General features: G+C 42.0%; 1 pseudogene; it reads left to right on the top strand.

Annotated features, from left to right (window-relative positions):
• LOC141422691 (AT-rich interactive domain-containing protein 1A-like) overlaps nucleotides 1–14,607 on the top strand; it is a 139,329-nt pseudogene extending 124,722 nt beyond the window's left edge.
• The last annotated feature ends 1,294 nt before the right edge of the window (nucleotides 14,608–15,901 follow it).

Below are 15,901 nucleotides of genomic sequence, written 5' to 3'. Positions count from 1 at the left end.
TATTCTTCTAAAATGTAGTCCTGAAAGGGCAGGAGGACAAATTATCACATTTCTCATTGTTTTCCATTGTCAGATCATGGCAAAGCATATTGGAGGTTCTGACTTAAGTTAGAACATCTATGCTAATTCATTCATCTGCTCCTTCTTCCAGTCTACTCATGTTGAATGAGTGTCCACTGTGTATCAGGTGTTATGTTAGCCTTTGGAACTACAAAGATAAATAAACCTCTGTCTAATGAAGCTAAATCTCTTGGCGAGATAATTAAGCAAAGATGTAATTGTAGTACAATAAGGTAAGTGTTCTATTAGGAGAAATCACCAATATGGAACAGACAGATGCTTTTGAACAGGAGTCCCGTAGACATCACTTTAGATGGCTAACTTATAAGATTGATGCAACACTTTGGCTTCTGCAAGTGTCCTTGAGTAGGTTGGAGTCACAGGTAGAAACTGTTATCTAGCTGTCCTGTATCTTATCAAATATCTGCAATGCAGGGAAGAAGAATCAACAGTCATATGACTATTCCATAGAAACTAGTGAATTGGAAAATGTAGCTTTCTGACTGGGCGTGGTGGTCCATGCCTGTAATCCCAGTTATGCGAGAAGTGAAGCTGGGAAGAATGCTGGTTCAATGCCATCTCAATATATCTCACAACTGCGTGATCTTGGGTAAGACAACCTCTCTGAGTATTGGTGGTGTCCAGATCCTTAAATGAGAATAACATTATCTACATAAAAGACCTGGTACACAATGAGCTTTCACAGTTATTATTACTCGTTTTTATTTTGCAACAAATAGGCATAATTCATATGTAAATTGTATACAAATTCATTATTATTTGTTTGCCACTCTTTCTTTACTTTTTTATTTATCTGTCTATTTATTGATTGATGGAGACATAGAGGCTCTCACTATTGTAGTTCAGCCTGATTGTTGTTTTGCCTAAGCTTCCTGAGTGCTGGGATTATAGACATGTACCACTATGCCTGGCTTGCAGCTTTTTCTTACCTACTGTTTTACTGGCATTGATAATTTTTGCCTCACATGCTAGGAGCTCTGGTTTCCTTTGTAGTTGGCAACTCAGGTATGACCAAGGTACTAGCCTGCCTTGAATTTATTCAGGTTAATATATTGCCATGTATGTGATTTCCTGTGAATGGATTTTAGGAGTCATGGAAAAATGTCATTAGTTGTCAAATCCTCTCCTGGAATTTAACATTCAAGGGCATGGGTCTCCTCTCTACCTCCCCCACCCACTAGGGAAAAGGTTTAGATACCATATCCTTTGTGTGAATCTTTTTTTTTCCTCACTTGTTTCTCTACCTTTGTCTCTCCATCATCTCCCTACACACCATCCAGACAAAATTTTTGTGTCCTTTCTTTGTAGTCTGATCACATTGCTTAACTTTATAATAATTTATGGAAACAAAAATTCGATTTATTGCAATATGCATGTAGCTATGAAAAATATTACAAAGTAAAAAATTATAAAATTGGTGAAATATGACACATCAAATTAGACTGCAAGGTCTTTTAAGGAATAAACCATATTCAGAGGAACTGGAAACACTCCAGATCATTGCATATAAATAGCCAATCTGAGAACTTTTCCTGTGAGCTGATTTGGGTATCTGAGATTGGAAGGGGTGGAAAAATCATGAGAACATTTGGGAGGAAGGGGTTAGTGACTGCAGAGAAAGAAAGGAGGGGGAAATTGAAGGAGAAAGCCATAACAGAAGACAAATATCACCAGTATCAGGCTTTGATTTGGACCTTTTTAACCAAGAACACAATTATAGTCTTAATTTTGTAAAATCTTCAAGAAATATGCTTATATTTATAGCATATTTTGTTGGACTGTTTTATGCAGATGATATGGAGTTTAGATAGAAGAGTACCAATGCACTTAAGACCCAAAGGCAAGAAAGTGTGTGTTGATGCGAACAAATTCATTTTGTAAATAGATGCTTATAGTGAGTTATAAGTAATTATAAAGTAATTATGTAAATTATCAAGTGACAGTGAGTTAATATGGCACATATTTATAAGGAACAAATTATTGTTGTTCAGCGTTTTGCAATACTAATGTTAATTACCGAAGTCTGTATTAGAATTTTTTGGGGGAAAAATGCCTTACTAACACAGGCCTGAGGATATCGGGAGCAAGTGAGAAATGTCAATCTGCCAACCATTTGTATTAGATATATGGTATTCTCTTGACTTATTAACCTTTCCTTAAAGGTAAATTAGATTAGTGCAGCATAGTTTGTTCTTCATGAGCCAATGCTGTTGCTTAATGATAACTGTTTCTCTGGCAGAAATCTGGGAGGACTTATCAGCTATCACATTAAACTCTTTCCCAATCCCTGATATTATTCTTTCCCAACTATGAAAGGGCCACAATTACCCATCTATAGGCCACTGCTAGTTCTCATTATTCCATCATTTCTCAAAGCTTACTAATATGTGTCTGTCCTTGTTTTTGCAAGTTATTTTAGTGTCCTTGGATATAATTATTGAAGGTTTGTACACCTATATCCTTTTAAAATAATTAACTGCCTTATGCAAGTTAAATTGGCCAAAATGTTGCTTATCAATATAATTCCTTAATCTGGAATTTGAAATATTTATCCTTTCTGACAAAACTTGGTGCACCTTTCTTGTCTTCAACTCTGGTTCCTAAAGTTTCAAGGGATTCTTTTGGGAGGAGATGAATCAGAATCTGCTTCACTATTGAGCATTGTTTGGTGAAGACCCACATAAGGTTTTTGGAATCAGGAGTAAAGATCTGGGAAGGTAGACATACAACTGAGCCCTGAGGAAAGGAAATGAACTTAACTATGAAGCTTGTTTTAATAAAAAAGATGTGTTAGCAGATGTGCCTATGTGCCTATTAAAGAGAATAGGTTGAGGAACTCCAGCCCAAATCAGATTTATCATAGTTTCCATCACCCATTTTTTTCTCCCTTCTATTTTTGTACTATGTAAAACTTGACTGACAGATGATGCAATTGAAACTTCTCACAAGGCTAGAAGTTAAAGAAGCCTGTTTCAGGTAGGTGAAATTGCATATGTGAACATTGTGAAGATACCATTTTACATTGTAAAAGGTGTATCTGACTGCTCAGGCTGCTACAACAAACTAAAACAATTGGGTAGATTAAACAACCGAAATTTATTTTCTCACAGTTTAGAAAGCTGGGAGTTTGAGATCAGCATGCCAGAATGTTGGGTGCTGGGAAAGGCCTTCTTCCTGGCTTGCAGGTGTCTGCCTTTTTGTGGTGCTCATACACATGTGAGTGAGAGAGAGAGAGAAAGAGCAAGAAAGCCCTCTGGTGTCTCTTCTTTTAAGGCTACTAATCCCATCATGAGGATCCTACCTTCATAACCTCATCTAATCCTACTTATTTTCAAAGGGTCCATCTCCAAACACAATCCTATTGGTAGTTAGGGCCTCAACAAATGAGTTCTGGAAAGAAACAAAAATTCAGTTAATAACAAAAGTCTGGGAGCCTGTACAGAGAAAAAGACTGATATGAGATGGAGCTGAGGCCTGTTTTAACAGCTGAGGTGTTTCAAAAGAGAAATAATGGCAGGACATGAGACTTGAAAGCAAAGGCACATCCAGACTGAGAACAGCAGTGTGTGAAATACCAGGGGACTGAGATTTTGTTCAAAAGTTTCTATATGCCTTAAGAACCCAAGCAGAGTTCTCATATTTGCAGGACCTTTTAAGGGTAGCATAAAGGATGGGTATGTATGGAAGAAGTGGAGGGAGAAGGATAGGAGTGTTCATTAGGAGCCATTGTACTCATCCAGAAAAAGATAGCAAGAGCCTGAACCATGACAGTGAGACAGATGACGAAGCACTGACTTGTGGCACTGTGGAAGTTCTGGGTATTCAAAGGAAATGACTGCAGTCCTTGGTCTAAAAGGGGTGTGAGTAAGTCACAGAAAAAAACAGGGATATAGTGTCTTCCATTATCCTTTTCGTTACTTGCACAATATTTTAATTTTACTACCTAAATTCCTATGCTTACTCAAAGTGGCACTCAGTGAGGAAAATGTCATTCCATGCTTCAATGTAGAAGTCCAACTAACACTAAGATTATGTATTCCAGATAATGACAATTTAGACCATAAATGTATTGCATTTTGGAACTGGGGAATTTTAAATAAATTGCCAGAAACCATTGAATAGTATTTTTCTATTACTGCAGATATAAGTGACCCAAACAAAGTGAGTAAGTGAGGAACTATAAAGCAGTGAGTCTCTTTACTCTCAGACCACTGAACACTGAATTCCCATGTTGGGCTCTGCTGCAGTAGAGGAGAGTTGGTAAGTGTCTGAAGCATGCTGAGTCCATTAGAAGACAGAATTCTGACTTTGATGACTGATCTTGTTCTGTGGAAAGAAGAGTTGGTACTTTTTATTTAAAAGAAAGAAATCCCTCCTTAAAGAGACCAGTAGTAGGGATATTGCACTGCTTCATGTCAAATCTCACTAAAAAAGAGTCAAAGGAGAGGAACAAATGAGTCAAAACTAGGATTAGGACAGAATCTCTCAGTAACAGTAATCCTGAGGAAAGGCATCAGTGCTGTGTAATAAAGAGCATTTTAAAGTCCATAAACAGGTAAAACCTACTTTTAAAAGTTGCATTTATCCCAGAAAAAATATGCCAGTTATATATGTTAACTAATTTAATACCTTTATGATAATCTGTAATACTGTCCTTATAATTTGCTACCTTTCCCCAAGCCAATCTTTCAATCTTTGTTTTCTTGCATATACTATAAAATGGTATATCATTTTACACACACACACACACACACACACACAGAGAGAGAGAGAGAGAGAGAGAGAGAGAGAAACCGAGACTCATACACACACCAAAGTCCTGTGCTAGCATAAATGCCTGTGCTACTATAAAAGATACAAGGGTCTTGATTGGGCCAAATGATGTGTTTGCCCACAAGCAATGCAAGTAGTGTCATCAAAGCTTCCCATGAAGGAAAGAAGCCTAGAATTCAGTCCTGGGGAACTGTCACAGTGCTAAACAAATTAGCAAATTAGGATCATGTCTAGAGATGTCAGGAAACTTTTCTTGAGGCTCTGTATGTGTAGAGGATAGACTTGTATTCTAAGGCCATCAGACAATGTGAGCAATTTGCCATGCTCATTAGGAATAAATGAATATCCAGGGCAGTGATTCTCAAAGTGTGGTGTCTGGGCCAGCAGATCATCAAGACTGGGAATTTGTTAGAAATTCAAATTAGTAAATCTGTCCCCAAATCTCTTCAATCAGAAACTATGGAGATGAGAACTAGTGATGTATTTTAGCAAGGCATCCTGATCTAAGTAAATTTGGAAATACGTGTATGTGTGTGTGTGTGTGCTTACACATACACATTCATAAGTGGGAGGTGTTATAGGGGACAAAGATAGGTATAGATTGAGATGAGCTGAATTTTGTTTAAAGTAAGACTTTCTCCCTTTGATATCCACTTTCCTTATTCTGACCTCTTGAAGGGTAGAAGAGGAGATAGTAAGAATTTGAGCCAAACAATCATGAGGTCATTAAATTGGTATGATGGATGACCTTCCTTAAGAAATGATCGAGATGGTATCTACTTTATTATTTCTCCTCCACATTCCTAATGCAAACCTTGATTAATTAAACAATAAAAAACTAAACCCTGTTACAATGAGGTAGATGGAACTCAGCTTAAACAGCACTGACAGAATAATCACCTTGCTGTGAAGGCCAATAGAATTCTAAGGGGAGGGACTCCTTTCATGTCTTTTCAGCCAAGGAAACCCAATAGCTCCTAACTCTTGACCTCTACCCCTTCTGAAGCTGTTTTAAATAGCTCATGGAGTTTAAGTAAGATGTTTTGAAAGTACTGTTTGAATAATATTAACTTGAAATATTTTCTTTTAGCCCCCAAAGATTTAATTTTTAAAAATGCTGCTTGATCATTAGCACAATTGGTGTCCTCATTAATAATCTGATCTGCCAACATCCATGTTCTGGTTACCTCCCAGCTCTGCTGTTTACAAGCTGGTCAAAGGAGCTGAAGCAAGTCATTGCATAATAATCAATTTTCTTTTCTTTTCTTCTAGATTCATTAAATTGTCTTTGAGGATGCCCATTAAGCATGCATTTCTCATCAACTAAGTGGCTCAAACGAAAGTCTTTGAACACTTCTAATTAGCTGTGTAAAGTTTAGAACAAAGTTAACAGAGACCCCAGAAGGCAATTGTTTGGAGTTTCAGGCCATGGATTGCTAGTTGCCAACTAATGCAAAATCATGAATATAGTTTTTCTTTTCCCCCTGAAGATCTCTTTATAAAAACCAAGATAAAAGGGAGTAGTTGTCACATTTGTGGCTAGTAATTGTTATTGTGGTTAACTCACTTGCTTCAGAAAAATGTTGTCTCATTTGAAGACTGGTGGCTAGTTCTGGCAAGCATTGTGGGCTTTTTCAGAAACTTGATTGAGCTCATGGAAGCATAACATTTCAGGAAGATTGTTATATACTCCAGAAGTAGGGTGATATTTTTTCCTAGGAGGAAAGCAACTGTAAAATATCCTCTTGCCTACTTAGAGGGATGGAAGGACTTTGTCAGACCACTTGCAAAGGGTTTGAAGGAGATAATTGAGAAAACAGAGGAGTGCTCAGAAGTGTTTTCTTGGAATAACAGTCTATCAACTTTGGTTGTGCATTGGAATTGCTTGGAGAACTTTGGAAAAATTCTCATGTGTGGGCCCCTAACCCAGGAGAATAACATAAAAACTTTTGCTGATGGTGTAGCCCAGGCAGAGTTATTTTTAGACAGCTGTTCAGATGGCTTTAATGGGCTACCAAGATTGAAAACTATTGTCTTAGAATCCACCAGCTATTCTTTCTGGTCCCTGAAGAACTTTTGGGGTCTGTTAGGATAAATGAATGATCCTTCCCACATATTCACTTATAAACAGGAAGTTGAGTAATCATAAGTTGATAAACACTCCCATATTTTCTTTAGAGCAAAAGCACAGACTATTCAAAAGTGATTTGCATGTTTTTGATTAATTTACTAAATCTATAAAATGTCATTTAGTTGAACTTTATGTAGATAAATATTAAAATTAGCTTACATTCAAACTCAATCAATAAGCATTCACCAACTATGCATACAGATGCATCTTTTAGGGGATGGATGTTACTGTCCTTGAAAGAGAACCTCAAAATGTATAGCATATAGACAGTTGAGAGCCAGTTCTAGTCAAGATACAAATATCTGAGCTCCACAGATTTTACTTTGTACCTTCAGGTTCTAGAGAGTTAATGTGGAAGATCCATGTGTACATGTGAATTGGACAGATGCTGGAGCCCGGTGTATAGTCTCCAAGTGACTTTCAATCATGGTACCAAATACTACTTACTCCAATGAGTCAAGTCGAATCTTTACACCTCAGTAAACTTAGAGAGTTTCCTTGGGGGACATGGAAGGAAAATTGGATTTTCCATATTAGTTCTTTGTATACTATAAATGGAAAAAAATTAGTTAATTCAGGATCAGAAACTAGAAGCTACATTTTGTTTGGCCAGCTGAGTGTTTAAACCACTTAAGCCAGTGATGTTCTTTGTGTCAGATTACTATGGCTCTGACAGGAATAGATCTGGTATTCTTCTGACTTTTCTGGTTAAAATGGTCTTATGGAAAAAATGTTGTCTTAACACATTTTTATTTTAATAGGGCAAACCAAGCAATATCTCATGCTATCTTCTCCAAACATAGAGACAAATATGTTAAGAGAAAGAGAAAATGGCTACTGAGAAATATTTGAAGTTATGTTTTATTAGAGAAAATGGCCACTGAGAAATATTTGAAGTTATGTCTTATTATCTATATATAAGCCCCACCTAGAAAAAGACCTCCCATATCTCTTTCATATTTTCTTCATTACATGCAGTATAGTATTACACATATCAAGTGTGTTGCTACTGGTGTGATGCACACATGGAACATATATAAGGCGTGCGCGCGTGCACACACACACACACACACACACACACACACACACACACCTGCATGCAGTAAGAAGGTTGAATGGAAGAACTGAAGGGCATTTTCAGCCTTTCATGAATGTGATCGATGCCCTGAGCACCAAGTGAAAAAACAGTACCAGTTAAACAAATAACACAGACAGAAGAGTATGGATAGTCCAACTGAATCAGATGCCCTAACTTCACATACTAACTGCCAGATGGGAGAAGAGTGCCCTGAACTAACATCTGGCAATGAATATTAAATAAAGAACGATAACAAAAGTTAGTGAAAGCATTTTTTTTCCTCCTTGCTTTAGGCCTTGGTTCAAACTAATTTCCTTGTGTCCTCTATTGCTTCTTATGATGTAGGATTTTAGTTTCTGGGGAATTGCAGACTCTCTAAAAGAGCATATTAAACGATTATTCTTATCACTGAAGGCTGCTCTTTGACAGGTACATTCAGAGACTAAAGAGAAACACCTTTCCCTGGAGAAAATGGAAAATAAGGACAAAGAATATAAGATATAATTCTAATGTGGTATGGTCCAGACACACTGGAGAAAGGTGATGAATAATTCAGGAGGAAATAAAGTGCAAATTTGGAACCTTTTGTGAGCATACTAGAAATCTTAGAAAAAGATAAGTAGAATTACAGAAGAATTTAGCTGGATCATAGAATTCAGTATTATTTTTATCAGAGTAGTTGCCTGGCTCCAGTGTAGCCCTAGCATGGCTGAAGAGTGGGGCAGGGTGAAGCTGAGCACATGAGACCAGACATAGCGACCCAGAAAAGTACAAAGTCCAGATCTTCCTTTGTGTGATGATAGGGGATATCTGATTTCTGTCTCCGCCTTAGTCATGGTGGTATTTACCTAGCCACCTCTGACATCCTTTGATAGGATCATACCCTCAACTCCCAGAGTTGTCTTAAGTTGACAGATAAATTTAAAGTAGGAAATATAATAACTACATAACCCAAGCATTAGAGTTCACCTCTGCTTGTTCTGTAGTGCTTTGATATTCTGATTTCTAGTCCCTGCTCGTCATTCAAGGTTAGTGGAATTGGCATGGTTGTATTTGTCTTAACTAAGCACTGGAGTAGAAAAACCAGAGACACCCAACTAGTATTCATTAAATTCTTGCTATTTAGCTTTAATCTGTCTCATTTTCTCCTATCTTTGCCTAGCCAGAACTATTCTGTTTCTATTCCTGACCCACCATGACAACGTTTCTTTCTTTCATCTTTCTCTTCAAATTTGGTGCCCCAGGCAAATGACAGGCTACTTTCATCCTTCTGGATTTCTTTCCACTGATAAGAGTTTGCAAAATTCCTCCTTCTATCTTCATCTAGGCAAAATCATTGTGAGATTATCCAGGAACTCAATGATTCAGGAAGTTGAAGGTCTGGAAGACTTGCTGGCTGCTTTCTTTTTTTTTTTCTCTCTCTCTTTTTTCATATATTCATATGTGCATACATTGTTTGGGTCATTTCTTCCCCCTGTACCCTCATCCCTCTCTCCCCCATACCCCCCACTTCCAGGCAGAACAAGGGCCCACCATGTTGGTGGGGGTAGGGCTGCTGCTGGTGCTATGGTGGTGGAGGTTGTCTAAGGAGGGGCCCAACAAAGGAGCCATCATGAGCCCATGAGCCCCAGGAACAGGGCAGTGGGGGGCAGATGATCTTCTAGATCCCATAGCCATCCAGTCCAGTGGATAAGATGGACAAGATCAGACCTCAGCCTTGTGGCAGGACAAACCCATACTCGCAACAGCAGGGAACTCCGTCAAGACCACAGAAAGGACATGGGTACCCAGGGCAGCCATATGGGCCCCAGACATTGCAGCAGTACCCAATGATCATGCAAGGCTGGGCTCAGAGTGCCATGGGAGGTCTCTTTTATGCAAAGCAGACTCCTTTTTATGGACAACAAGGCCCCAGCAAGTATGGTCAGTAGGGCCAGACTCCACATTGCAACCAGCAAAGTCCTCATCCCCAGCAACAGCAGCCACCTTATTCCCAGAAACCACCATCCCAAGCCCCTAATACTCAACCTTCATATCAGCAGCAACCACAGTCTCAGCCACAACAGCTTCAGTCCTCTCAGCCTCCATATTCCCAGTAGCCATCCCAGCCTCCACATCAGCAGCTCCCAACTCCATAACCCTTCCAGCAGTCCACAACACAGCAACACCCCTAGAGCCACCCACCCCTACTCACAGCTGCAGGCTCAGTCTCCCTACCAGCAGCTGCAACCTCAGCAGCCAGCATCTTTGATGCTCTCCCACCGGGCTGCATATCCTCAGCACCAGTCTCAGCAAACTGCCTATTCCCAGGAGTGCTTCCCTCCACTACCAGAGTGTTCTTTTGGGTCTTAGGCATCCTCTGCCCCCTCAATGACCTCCAGTAAGGGAGGATAAGAAGATATGAACCTGAGACTTCAGTCAAGACCCTCTAGTTTGCCTGATCTGTCTGGTTCAATAGATGATCTCCCCAAGGGGACAGAAGGAGCTCTGAGTCCTGGAGTGAGCACATTTGGGATTTCCAGCAGCCAAGGAGAGTAGAGTAATCCAGATCAGTCTCCTTTCTGTCCTCATTCTTCCCCATTATCTGCCTGGCCTCTCCCTTTCCCCTGTTGGGTCTCCCACCAGTGTTGCTCAGGACCATTCTTGCCTACTGCAGTTCCAGAAAACCAGATGTCACCTCAGCCACCCAGTGGCCAGTTGGACAGCATCATTCATCCTTCCACGAATCAATTAACCATTGCCCAAGAGTGAGGTTATATGCAGAGGAATCCCCAGATGCCCCAGTACAGTTCCCCCAGCCCAGTTTGGCCTTTTCTCCCCTGCAGCCTTCTGGAGGACAGATGTACACAGGCATGAGCTCCTACCAGCAGAACTCCATGGGGAGCTATGGTCCCCAAAGTGGTCAGTATGACCAACAAGGAAGCTATCCCAGGCAGCCAAACTATAATGTATTATCCAATGCCAACTACCCCAATGCTGGCATGGCTGGAAGCATGAATCCTGTAGGTGCTGGAGGTCAGAGGCATGGGCAGCCTGGCATCCCACTTTATGGCACACTTCCTCCAGGGAGAATGAGTCATGCCTCCATGGGCAATAGGCCTTATGGCCCTAACACAGCCAAAATGCCACCTCAGATTGTGTTCCCTACCAGAAGCCACGAGCCAGAAAACTCAAGAATCTGCTGTTGACATGCATGTTGCTGCAAACTCTATCCAAAACAGGCCCCCAAAATACCAATATGAATCAAGGTGCTATGATGGGAACTGGACCTCCCTATGGACAAGGGATTAAGAGTATGGCTGGCATGATCAACCTTCAGGGACCCCCATATCCCATGGGTGGAACCATGGCCAGCAATTCAGCAGGGATGGCAGCCAGCCCAGAGATTATGGGCCTTGGGGATGTCAAGTTAACTCCAGCCACCAAAATAAACAACAAGAAAAATGGGGCACCCAAGGCAGAATGCAAATTCAAGAAATCCAGTTCTACTACAACCAATGAGATCGTCAAATTGTATGAATTAGATGGTGAGCCTGAGAGGAAGATGTGGGTGGACCATTATCTGGTCTTCACAGAAGAAAAGGACATGGGAATGACAAATCTGCTTGCAGTGGGTAGAAAATCTCTGGACCTCTATGTGTCTGTAAAGGAAATTGGATTGACTCAGGTCAACCAAAACAAATAATGGTGGGAACTTGTGACCAACCTCAATGTGGGCACATCAAGCAGTGCTGCTAGCTCCTTGAAAAAGTAGTATATCCAGTGTCTCCCCTATTGAATGGGGAGAAGACCCCCTGCCTCAGACATCTCTGCAGCTGCTGATTCCAAGAACTTGCAACCCAAGATCTAACCTCCCTCTCTTGCAGGATCAGAGTCTATGCAGGAGCCACAGACTCTTCAGTCAACCAGCAGTTCCATGGCAGAAGGAGACTTGCAGCCACCAACTCCAGCATCCATACCACACAGTCAAATCCCTCCCTCGCCAGGCATGAGGAGCAATTCAGTTGGGATCCAGGATGTCTTTCCTGATAGAAGTGACCCCATATTCCAAAGCAGAAGTCTATGACTCCAAACCCTGGGTACCAGCCCAGTATGAATACCTCTAACATGATGGGGTGAATGTCCTATGAGCCAAATAAGGATCCTTACAGCAGTATGAGGAAAGCTCCTGGGAATGATCCCTTCATGTCTTAGAGCAAGGACCCAATAATGGGATAGGTGACACCTATAACCGTTGTTGCTGGATGTGGTCTGGGAAATGTGTCTATGGGACCATGACAGCACTATCCCTATGGAGGCTCTTATGACAGAGTGAGAATTGAGCCTGGAATAGGGCCTGAGGGAATATGGGAACTTGGGCTTCACAACCTAATCTCATGCCTTCCATCCCCAACTCAAGGATGTATTTTGCTAGCCACTACCCACAGCAAAAGCAGCAGCACTGATATAATTCCTATGGCAAGCAGTTCTCCACTCAAGGCACCCCTTCTGGGAGCCTGTTCCCCAACCAACAGACCACAGTGTATCAGCAACAACAGCAACAGAATTATAAGCAGCCAATGGATGGCACATATGGCCCTCCTGCCAAGCAGCATGCAGGAGAGATGTATAGTGTGCCATACAGCACCAGGCAGGGGCAGCCTCTACAGCAACAGTTGCCCCCAGCCCAGTCCCAGACTGCCAGTCAGCAGCAAGCTTCCCAGACTTCCTCTCAGCCAGATGTGTACAACCAATACAGCAATGCTTATCCTGCTACTGCCACTGCTGCTATTGGGTGCCAACCAGCAGGTGGCCCTTAGAACAAAATTTCATTCCAGTTTGTCTGAGACAGTGTCCCTGCACCCCCTGGTTCCAATGCCCAACAGAATATGCTACCACAAATGATGGGTAGCACCATGTAGCAGGAGTGTGATGACATATATACCAACAGGCAGAGCATGGGTGTTGCATATCATAGCATGAACTGAACAGATGAAATGCTGCACATGGATCAGAAGGCCAACCATGATGGCCCATGGATTTCCCATGGCACATGCCAGCCTCCATATTTCTTCTCTGTCCCTGTGCCCCCCCATGACAAGACCCCCTCTGTTTAACTACCAACCTTCACCAAGCATAAAGAATCACATTCCTCAGGTATCCAGCCCCACTCCCCTGCCTTGGCCAATGGAGAACTGCACCTCTCCAAGCAAGTCTCCATTCCTGCATGCTGGGATGAAAATGCCGAAGGCATGTCCACCAGTACCTGCCTCACACATAGCACCTGCTCTTGTGCAGCCCTGTATGATTTGGTGGGATAGCAGCTTCTCACCTGGCTCTGTTGAAACCATACAGCTTGTGTTGAAGCAGAGAAGGTGGCTCACAATGAAAGACATTGGTACCCCAGAGGCATGGCAGATAATGATGTCCCTCAAGTCTGGACTCTTGGCAGAGATCACATGGGCTTTAGACACCATTAACATTCTACTGTATGATGACAGCAGCATTATGACCTTCAACCTCAGTCAGTTCCCAGGATTGCTAGAGCTCTTTGTAAAATACTTCTGTTGATGCCTAATCAAGATCTTTGGCATTTTAAAGGAGTATGAGGTGGGTGACCGAAGACAGAGAACTCTACTGGACTCTGGGAGATTCAGTGAAGTGTCTGGTCCAACCCCTACAGAGGTAAGGAAGAAGAACTTCTAGGTCCTAAATTAAAGGAGGAAGAAGTAGTTGAAAATAATGAGGAATTGGCCTTTTTTGGGCAAAGGCAAGCAAGCTTTAGAGAATAGTGAGGAGAAGCTAGTCAGTAAGTTTGACAAGCTTTAAGTAAAGATTGTACAGAAGAATGATCCATTTGTGGTGGTCTGCTCAGATAAGCTTGGGTGTGTGCAAGATTGACAGTGGGCCTGTTGCACTGGAGGATTGGTGGTGGGGATATCACTGAGCATATCCAAACCCACTTTGAGAGCAAGACAGAGCTGCTGCTCTCCTGGCCTCATGTATCCTGCCCAACAGCTCCCCAGAAACATGTCACGACAGTACAGGGCACACCAGGGACAACAGAGCAGGAGGGGATCCCACTTGATGGCCCTCCAGAAAAATGAATCACAATCACTAGGCATGATTTGTTGTCCACCTGGTCTAGCACATTGACAGAGGAGGGAGTTAAGAGTGCAGAGGCCACCAAGGAAGGTATCGAGTTTCCATTTGGTATTAGCCCAGCACAGAACCACTGACCATTAAGACCTAGAGGATGGGGAATTCCAAGATGGCGGGTAGAGGGAGGAAGCAGAAAGCGTGCCTCCTAAAGTAAAATCTTGGAGAGACTCTGGAGATACACCTTTCAGGAGAAACCACCCAAAAGAGGCAAAACTTTGACTCCTCCACACCTCCAGCCTGTGCATAGCATCTCCACTTCATGTTAAATGAAAAACCAGGAGGGCTCCCCGTGCTGCTGGCAGGTGCCCAGATGGTTTGGGAAGACATGGACCACAAGGTGAGCTAAGTGGGAAATGGTATTCCTACAGACAATCCTGGGCCAGATCAGCATAAGCCCCCTGGACAGACCAACCCCCACACAGGAATAAAAGAAACTGAATAATAAGCAATAACATCGAAAAAGACACATAGCAAAGAGGGTGGGGTGCCCTGAGCGCTGAAGAGGTGGGGAGGGGAAATCCCTCACAAACCGGCTGGACAAGGTAGGAGTGGTGGCACATGCCCAGCAACCAGGAGTGAGAAAGCTTGTAAAAATGGTGGTGGGAAGAAAACTCCACAGGAGAGGGGGAGGAAGACCCACTTCCCACGTGAACTGTAAATAAACAAGCTGGCTGGAGAAGGCAGGGGCAGCAGCACATGCCCAGCAACCAGGAGTGAGAAAGCTTGTAAGAGTGGTGGAGGGAGGAAAACTCCACAGGAGGGGTGGGAAGACCCACTTCCCACGTGAGCTGTGAACAAACACGGCGGCTGGCAGGAGTAGCAGCACTGCCCAGTAATCAGGAGCGGGAAAGCCTGTAAAAGTGGCAGTAGGAGGAAAACTCCACAGGAGAGGGAGGAAGACCCACTTCCCACATGAGCTGTGAACAAACAGGTAGGCCTGAGAAAGTGGGTGCAGTGTCACCTCCCCCAGTGTGCTTGGAAAGGGAAAAACTTGTAGCAGAGGCTCGCGCACAGGAGAACTCTGAGTAAACAAAGACTGTAGGGCCAGGTGAGTGCTAAGCTCACCCCAGAGATCTGCATAAATAAAGCCTCCAGCAACAGCAGGCTGACAGCAGCGGGCAGGCAAGCCACAGCCACAGATACCATTCACAGAACTGTCTCCAGACTCTTTTTTTTTCTCTCTCTCTCCCTACCTCTGATGAGAAAACAACCGAACTACACCTGCATGCTGAAAAAAACTTACTGAAACTGTATTGCATTTGAACTTGGGACACTTTGTGGATTTTTGTTTTTTGTTTTTTTGTGCAGTTTTGTTCTACTTTATGTGTCCCCTTTGATGAGACAACTACAGAACAACATCTGAGGCACCATCTCCAGGATTGGAGACTGAGATGGACACCAAAATTATTAAGATTGAAACGTCATTGCATTTGAACTTGGAGGATTTTTTTAATTTATTTTTTTATTATCTATTTTTCATTTTGTTTTATTTTATTTATATATATATTTCTTTCATTTATTTATTTTTTATTTTTATTCTTATCTTTATTCTTTTTTTTTAATTTTCAATACTCTCTCTGTCTCTCTAATGCCTGTTCAGCTTAGTGTCGATTAGTACACTAATGCTCCCTGTTTATACCTTTGAAACTTTCTTGTTTGATTCCTTGTTTCGTTTTTGCCTACATGTCTGTTTATTT

The sequence above is a fragment of the Castor canadensis genome, chromosome 4, assembly GCF_047511655.1.
Source record: "Castor canadensis chromosome 4, mCasCan1.hap1v2, whole genome shotgun sequence".
NCBI classification, from domain to species: domain Eukaryota; kingdom Metazoa; phylum Chordata; class Mammalia; order Rodentia; family Castoridae; genus Castor; species Castor canadensis.
This window is presented reverse-complemented; position numbering and strand designations above follow the sequence as displayed.